Here is a 9473-nt window from a genome sequence, read left to right on the forward strand (position 1 = left end):
TTAAATATTTTCTGCATAGAACACTAAACAAATAAATACAGGACATACAAAGCAATACATAGAATAAATGAAAAAGTAAACCAATGTAGTTGAATTAATGCAACAATGTTTAATGTGACAAATTATATGCATATCTGTTTACATTCAATCTATTAATAAGTTTAAAAATCTTACAAGCAAAATAATTTAGTTTATGTTACAAGACACTGAGCCATAACTTCCTGGAATGTTTTATCTTTATGCTACATGGTGTATAACAGCACACAATTATGACAATTTCTGTTAAATACAACTGGAATATGACATTCAAATGTGTTTTTATATCTTTCTTAATACATTTTTTTGTCAATGATTTCTTTGAGTATTCTTTATCTCTGTTATTTACAGGTTGTTTTTCAGTCACACACTCTATGCAGTGTCTACCAGAATTCATATCACATGTCACTCATTTACACTTCTGAACATAAGAAGTGCATATTTAAAATCTAGAGCAAAGAAGAGCAAACAAATAGATAAAAAAGCAAAACATGTATTTCTTTTAGCAGCGACTTACAATTCTGCATTTTCTGATGTGTATTTAACAAGTAATCTTCAGCAGGTATGAGCCACAAAATTTCCTACTTTATTTCTTACTAGTACAAAGCTATAAATTGAAGACTAAAACTGTTATGATGATCCATCTCAGCACAGCTGAATTCTGGTGTCTTATTTGTGGAGTTTGTTTTTCTGGAATGTTGTATCCAATCAGCTTTTTCTCCAATCCAGAGATGTCATCTTCATTTGTTTTGTCTCTGGGTACAGCAGTAGGTGAGTTTGTTTAGTATAAATATTAAGTAACCAGTCCTTCTGCATTAGTGTGTTGTCTTTATAAGAGTCTCTCATACAAACAACTACATAACAATATTTTTAGTTTCATTTCCTGAGAAATCCTTAAGTTCAAATGCACCCTCCTCCCTGTGAATCATGATACTATACAGATTGACACAAACAGTTTTAAAGGACAGTCACCTGGTGATCCTGCTTTATGAGTTGGGCGAATCAAATCTCTCGACTGAATGATTTCTTGAAAATGAGGAAGAGTACCATGAGAACCTGTTCACGAGTTAGAGAAGAGGATATTGTGAGATTGACATACAAATTGGTTCTGTGGTAGCAGTTGTGTAGACATTGTACTAGACTGGTGGAGACGTGAGGTAAGGCCTTTTATGAAGCTTTCAATCAATGGGTCTGTCTTCATTTTCATCCTTACCCGTGTTCTCAAGATCTTGGTAGTGAGCTAAAAAAAAGGCAAAAATGATGTTCCTGGCCAAGGTTACTGGACCACTCTCTCTTATAGGGTGAGGTCAGTAATGTGACAGGACTTCAGGATAGAACTATTGGTTCTTCGATTTGAGATGAATTACTTTAGGTGGTTTAGGTAAGTAATTAGAATGTGCCCGGAAACCTCTCACAGGGCAAGGCCACTGGAAGAAGACTGAGGGGCAGACCTGGGATGTGTGGGATGGACTACATCTGGGAATTCCTCAGGAGGAGCTGAAAGAAATTGTTAAGCATAAGGTGACCTGGTCTGCCCAGATTGTCATTTTGTTATGGTTGATTGTATGAAGAATGAAGAGGACAGATGTTAATAATCTCTCTATTATAAAAAAAATCTTGGGAGGGAGACTAGGGAGACGAGACGTGATCTTCTCAGAAGACAATTTGAGTCCTGCGAGAGACACTTTAACGTCACGCGAGACAAGGCAGTGAGACAACATTTAAAACAAATTCACGGACATCTAACCTAGCAGTTCTTGGAATGCTTTTGTCAGACACACTTCATGTGCTCCCAGCTCTAAAAACAACAACAAGCGACAAGCAGAACACGCAGCTCACCAGCAGCAGCAAGCCAGCAGATGATCAGACTGCTTCTCCTTAGCGTGTGTTCAGCCCCACAATGCGAGTGTCAGAGACACAAAGTGGCAAAAGGACAGCTGCTGTACAGGCTTTTAAATGATTGACGTGAAGAGCGACAAGCAGAACACGCAGCTCAGCAGCAACAAAAGACAGCAGCTGATCCGATGGCATCTCCTTAGCGTCGTTCTACCACCCCTTCACAATGTGAGCAGCGTTATCGTCCTGCAAGTAAGAGATTTAACCATGTCCAGGGCCGGAAATAAAGTATTATTTTTACAAAAGTTTTAAAGTAAAAGTGAAAATAATGCATATGTAACAATTCCGTGAAAATCAAAATCTCTTTAAATTGTAAACCAAACCGGGAGTGAGCGAAGTAGCAGGGTTCAGAGCCCCTTGTAATAAGAATGATAATCTCCTATTATATAAAAAATCCTTCTACGTGACAAGACTTTTGGATTTTTCAAGTCCTGCGAGACAAAACTTTTTGCCTAGAGATATTTTCAAGTCACATTTTCAAACAAGACAATGGTCATCTCAACTCTCATTCGTGTGAATGCTTTTCTCAGACACACTTCCTGCGCTCTCAGCTCTTACACATTTTAATGTTTTCCTCACTTTAAGATCCCAGTTAAAGAAGACGTATTATGTCCAAATATTATTGAAGAATTTCATCATAAAGGGTTATCAACATAAAAATGAGTACACACGCAATCCTAGCACTGAGAAAAGAGGAAGTCAAATGAATTAATGCCAAAATGTCGATCAGTTACACATTAAATTGGTTATATGTGTCCAAAAGTGTAGAATGGTTACACCACAAATTGGTTAAATGTGTATCAATAGACTGCTGAAACAGTTGGTGGTGATTGTTGGAAGATGAAAACATCAATTTACAATATCCCGAAGAATATCTACAACTGTTAACACCGTCCGCTCTTCCACTGCAAGAATTACTGTAGAAAGAAGGATGTATCCAAAAAGGTAACGTAGTACATCTTTAGAAAGGAGATCTTGATATGCCATTCTTATTAAAACGTTAACAGTTTCCCATTAGAATAGCTTTTGCAATGACAATTAACAAATCTCAGTGCCAAACATTCAAAAAGTCATTTTATTTAATAGTAAGAAAGAAATTAAATTCAACCACAGACAGTTATACGTTATGTTGATGCATATGTAACAGTTCCCATGAAAATAAAAATCTGTTTAAACTGTATATCCACATCCCCATATGCGGCGGCAGATCCGCAAAGAGGCTAAGGTGTAGCGCAGGCCCAGGGGTTGGTGAGCAAAGCAAGCAGGGGGCAAAGCTCCTTAGTAATAATAATAATAATATGTCTTCTCACCTTAGAGATTTACTTAGTTTAAGTCAGGCTAGAAAGCAGAACTTTACATATATAAGTGAAGCCAACTTACACAATTGGGACAGGCTAAATGTTTTTATTAAGAAGTATTATACCATGTTTAGGCCATAGTGATAACCACTGCATCATGGTCCTGTCCTGTTAAAATGATTTACATACTCATACTGTAGTTCTTTTCAAATTCATATATTCTCTTTTTTCGTGGTCCCTATTTTTGCTTTGCATTGGATTTTGCTGCAATAGGCTCTGCTGGTGTGATTCGTAACTTGATTAAATAAGTATGATTTTTATCTACCTGAGTATTTCTAAAGATTTCTGGTACAACTTGGTCCAAAAATGAGAACATATATTTCAGAATGTAATTTAATAGAATAGAATGGAGACTCATTCACCCAGCAGTTAAGAGAATTTATGTCATAGAGGGAAGTATATGCTAATAACAATAAAAATCAGACTGATTTTGGACATTCTTTAACCAGTAAAAATTGTATCAGTTCATTTCAGGGACTGGCATGGTTAAGCAAAATTAATACTTCTTTATCAAACAGTAAAGGTCTGACTATCTATCGGCTTGTGGTGGAGTGATATCTAGCATACACTGTATATTGATAAATGTTTTCTACGTCTTTATTTGTAGCTAGTGAGTGACATGCCGAACTCCATCAGACAGACACCGCATCTTACTAAAAAGCACGTTTTATTTTTTCCAACTTGCACAACAGTCCGCACAGCACACTGTGCTCCAAACACCAATCACCACTCCTCCGGGCTTTTCTCACTCTGTCCCTGGACCGCCTTGCCTCTCTCCACGGGAGCCTCATCTTGCTCTCACTCCTGACTTTAGCTCCCAGACTGTAGGAAGGTGGGCCCTTTTATTCTCACCCGGATGTGCTCCAGGTGCTCCCTCTGACGACACTTACTGGAGGGATCCTCCTCCATCTTCTAGGGTGTGGTGGAAGTAGATCATTTCCGGGCCCTCTGAAACTCGGGCGCGCCTGGCGGTGGCCACAGGTCCCAATGGGCTTGAGCCTCCTCACTCTTCTCCCGTGATCTTCCTCTGATCCAGGGTGGTTGCCCCTCGTTGCCCGGAGGACGTACACTCCACCTCCCTGTCCTTCCAGGCGTCCCGGCCGGGTCGCAGCCCCAGCGACTTCGCCACACTAGACACAGCTAATGTAATATTAGATTGTGTTTCATGAAGCAGGTTTTACTTTACTGATGAGAACATTGGTGCTCACCCAACACTTACCCACTCCCCAGTCTTTGGGATTGACTCAATGTGAAATCTATGGTGGGGGAATGGAGTGTTTTTCAAACCGGCTTGGAAAAGGTGACTGTGTTTGGCCGTACATGAGCCTATAAATCATCCACAGCAGGAAGACCATAAACTGCATAAACAAAGCAGCTGGGGACAAGTTGTACCTGAGTGCTTTCATTGGTAAATGGTAAATGGCCCAGGAAGGGACTAGTAAACTAACTGCATTGACCTGAAGTATGGCTGTTTATGATTGGTTTTGAATTGGAGGCCATTGTATACCACAACACCTTATTGGTTTGTGCTTTGTGGTACTAATGGTATAAAGTTGGTCACCTTGCCTTTTCCTCTCACTCACTCACCATCTGGCCTTGAAGAGAAGACCATGATGAAGACTACTGTATTTTAGCAGCCATACTGAGACAGGTGTGTGGCCTGTTTCAAAACTCTGTCGGCCTCTAAGAGTACACTAAGTGGGAGGACAACAAACAGTGGATAAGAAGTTGAATTAAAATGCAAATTTTACACCTGAGAATAGCCATGCACAGCTCTTTACATCCTATATAATTCTTGGCAGAAATAAATGTATAAAAAAGCTTCATATCCACGGATTCTTAGAAAGGAGAGAAACATGAACAACTTGTCTTTGCATTATTAGATTATCTTAGCTTTGAAAGCTCAGATGCTCATTTATGTAGAATTAAGGTACTGTTATTACAGCAATTATGTACATATAATACTAGGGTGGCACAGTGGCACTGCTGCTAGGAATAAAGAGACCAGGGTTCACGTCCCGAGACCTCCCTGTGTGGTGTCTGCATGTTTGTCTTGTGTCTACGTGGGTTCCCTCAGGTGCTCCAGTTTCCTCAAACTGTCTGAAGACACACAGGTTAGGTGAGGTGACAACACTGAATCGGCTCTAGTGTGTGTTTAGTGGGTGAGTGTGAGTCAGTTCTTCCTGCAATGGACTGGCGCCTAGTTCAGGGTTTGTTCCTGCCTTGCATCCTGTGCTAGCTGGAATAGGCTCCAGGACCCCCTGCTGTCCTGGTTAGGATTAAGTGGGTTAGAAAATGAGAGGAGATATAAAACTAAAATTAGTGCTGATAATGAAGAAATAAATGGGTAGCACAGTCATTTTCCTAAGGTTTAATAAATTTGTCTTAGTGAATTTCTAAATTTCATAGAATTTATTGTGTCACTTTCATTGTGTTCTTCAGGTTCACGTTTTGTAATTTCTGCCTCATTTTCCTAGTGGGCACCACTATTTTGTGTATTCAGTGGCGTTGCTAATGCTAGGGGGCTTGACCTGCTGCCAATCACTTTGGAAGTGGTGTTGCAGGACAATCATCGATATGATGTTACTTAAGCAAGCACTACATGTCATTGTGTCCAAGTTTATGGATATGAATTATAAACTTTTTGCAAGTGCCTTCCCTTTAAAACCTTTCAGTATTCCAACCATTTTGTCAGATTCTGAACTTTGATGCATTCATTGCGCTATACCATAGGTCGCCTAACTTTTAATATGGGTTTGTGGCATTTCAAATTGTAAATAAATAATCGGCCATTCTAGAGCATGCAGACTCCATGTGGGTGCCATTCAGAGGTTGATTGGGGTGCTTGGCTGATCAGGCATTTACATGCAAATATAAGCGGGTCAGTCAAGTGCTTCATTTACACCATGGAGCAGGTGGAGAACAGCACCTGTACCCAATTAGTTCTACAAATGGAGCCTGCCAGGGACATCTGAGGGAGAAGAAAGAAAGAAAGAAAGAAAGAAAGAAAGAAAGAAAGAAAGAAAGAAAGAAAGAAAGAAAGAAAGAAAGAAAGAAAGAAAGAGACTGACTGACTGACCAGCCAAGGTTAAAGAAAAGTATGTCAGAGACGGGCAGATTGGGAGATGCCAGCATGTGGTAATGAGGAAGCAGGCAGCAGGGTAGAGAACCTTGAGGAGGAGCTTATGGTCAACACTGAGGGGCTGAAGAGGGTCTCTTCAGCTGAACATCTTTAGGTAGATGGAGTGACTTGTAGCTCAGGACAGCTCCTTTGTAAGACCGAGGTGTGGCAGAGGGAGTTGAAGAAGTGAGGCTCGGTGCCAGAAGACTGTGATGGCAGCAGGGACCTGGGCCCAGTTAAAGATTTGCTGTGTTTGTCAAAAGGATGTCTGCTCTAGCTTCAGGATACCATCTGTAAGTAGAGGAGACTTCAAGTTTTGTAGACATTGTTGCAAATAAAGGTACAAAAATGCTTTGCACCACCTCTTTCTGACTGTGTGTGTCCTTGTTTGCCCGACTCATCCTTGAGTTTGCTAACGACAGTTCTGGGTTCAAGTGGCTCCCAGAAACAACCATGGAGTGTGGAGTCAACCTGGACTGTCACAGGGATATGCAAAAGAAATATGAAGATAAAATTAGTAATTTTGTAGGACAAGCACTTACTTAATACTTTCTGATAAGTGTACAATACCAGTTAGTTATTCTGAACCTAAACTGTATATAATCTAAAAGTTAAAACACTTTTTTTAGCATTTACTTTTATATCTGCATATCTCTCAGCAGCCTTCATTTTATTTATACAAAACACAAGTTTAGATTGAAGTATAGTTTGTTGTTACCTCACTGAAACTGCATAATTTACTGACTTTAGCAATCACCGACAGTTGAAGGTTCTGTGGAACAAGGGATTGAAATACGTATCCAGGTTCTGTAGGATCTTAAGCCAGAGTGTAAGTATTAAAAGCATCTGTAATGTAATATGCTGTGCTCATTCAGATGAAATCCTTACATAGGTAGAAAATTACAAGCAGGTGGTGGTCTGTGAAACCTTGAGGAGCATGGCTCCTGGTATTTGTTAAGGTATACAGTGCAATTCTTTCAGGGTAGCCAGTCCCTGCTAGTTATAGTCCTTACAGTGGACATTAACATTCAGATTCCGTCCTTACCATCATTGGTGGAAAACTGGGAACAAAGATTGGGAGTGACAACATGCAGCCTGTCCATGTTAAGGCATTTAGAGGTTCCACTCTTGTAGTAGTGGAAAACTGGACTGGTCTGAGCAGCATGAAGCCTGCCATTATTAACAAACCTGGAGAAAGGGAGAAGTTGGGAGCATGCACTGATACAGCGCTTTGCTGCTACCACCACACAACGAACCTCATCAGAATCACAAATTTGGACCCAAGCAAAGCTAACACCTCAGCACCACGCTAGATCGAACAAATCAGAACAGTGTGTGTTTTTTACAGCGGCAGAAGTGCCAGTCCTGCCACCAACCCCAAAGTGGTTCAGTGTTAAATCGTTTCAGCGTTTACTGAAAATAAGATTGGTCTCCACATTGTGCAGCCTGCCCATGTTAAGCATTCCGCGATAAGCATTACAGAGCGCACATATAAAACAAACTTAATAGGCTCAGAAAAATGATTTAGGCATTTCTATGATTAACTTGACCACCAATGAAGAAGAACCTTAATAAGCTAGTCAGAAAACAACCAGGGTCAAAAGTCTGAACAACCATATGACTGTCCAGTATATTGAATAAAAAAGAGCCTAGCGAAAAATTTCGAAGAACCTAAAAGTATTTTAGCAAAGCACAGGTGAGAGATTTTGTTCAGTACTGACAAGCTAGTACACAGAAATCCCACCGAGTGCCAAAATTAAATAGCGTTGTGCTGATGATGCCACGTGAATAACAATAAAATATAATTGAAAATAAAACCAAACAAAAATAGAATTGCATTTTTATTGTGTCTTTGATTCATAGAGATCTAAGTTGAAAAGAAAAATGTATTAACCAAGAAACAATTTACAAAGTTACTGACATGAAGTTGCATCTAAAAATCAAATTAATTTATTTCTTTAAGGCTTTCAAAATTTAGCTTTCTGGTTTGCAGATTCATCCTGGCAAAGATGTCTCAAAACTAATTAACTAAAGTTCAAACAAATAAGAGACAAACCTATATTCTAGACAGAAATTAAATCATTAAACAAATCCTTAAATGACTACCTAACACAATTAAGAAATCAAAAAGTACTTCATTGTTAAACTACAACTATAAATTAATTAGAAAGGAAAATTAATTGACTAAACCTGCAAGCAAAAGAGATTAAATGTTTGTTAAGATCCTAAAAAATACCAGACAATAGGAGACAAAAGCTAAGACAGGCTAAGAGGAGCTCCAACCCTAAACCAATACTTAACACACTAAACTAAAAGCAGTTTTGCGGAAAAAAAACATAAACCTCAAAAAAGTTCAAAAGAAAGCCTTTAATCTAAAATTAAACAACATCCAATTGGGAAAAAGAAATGCCCTCTAAACTTATACTCCAATAAAACAAATCTTAAGCCAGCCAATAAGAGGAGAGTCGGTGCTGAGACGGGTACCAGGAGTTAATGCCTCAGTGAACACTGAAGGCTGCAGTCGCTGGGCTATGAACAGTAAACTGCACTTTAGATGACTGCCGTAATTCACAAATAAACTGAAGTCTTGTCCCTAGTGGTTTAAACATAAAGGAGAAGCACTGAAAACGAATGAACAATTAAGGTAGACCAGAAAAAACAAAGAGAGAGAATGGAATGGGATGAGGTTCCTAATAAAATAATCTAATATTCTTTCTATTTGAAATTGTTTTGATTATTAAACATTTTTAGTCTAGGTCTTAACCTCTCAATGGTTTAAGATAGTGACTTCAAAAATGAACATCGCCCCAACACACCAAGGGTTGCTACTGTTTCACAAATTATAGGAAAGCAAATATAAACATTATGTCAACTTTGGTATGTAGTGCAGTTTTATTTCTTTTATTCATCCAATAATTTCTGGGAAATGACAATAAATCAAGCTGTAGGTCATTCCAAAAGGTGAAGTTTCATCCATCCACAAACTTCATTGCTGAAATAAATTCTTGAAGTACTGAAATAGAAGACAAAAATGCTTAGTTTATCTGAGAGAATAACCAATT

At 38.9% G+C, this 9473-nt stretch overlaps 1 protein-coding gene across 1 annotated transcript in view; it reads right to left on the reverse strand.

The window, feature by feature from the left end:
* LOC120536928 overlaps window positions 1-9473 on the reverse strand; it is a 161920-nt gene that overhangs the window by 15854 nt on the left and 136593 nt on the right. The window lies entirely within an intron of this gene.

Source organism: Polypterus senegalus, chromosome 10 (genome assembly GCF_016835505.1).
Source record: "Polypterus senegalus isolate Bchr_013 chromosome 10, ASM1683550v1, whole genome shotgun sequence".
Lineage (NCBI taxonomy): Eukaryota > Metazoa > Chordata > Cladistia > Polypteriformes > Polypteridae > Polypterus > Polypterus senegalus.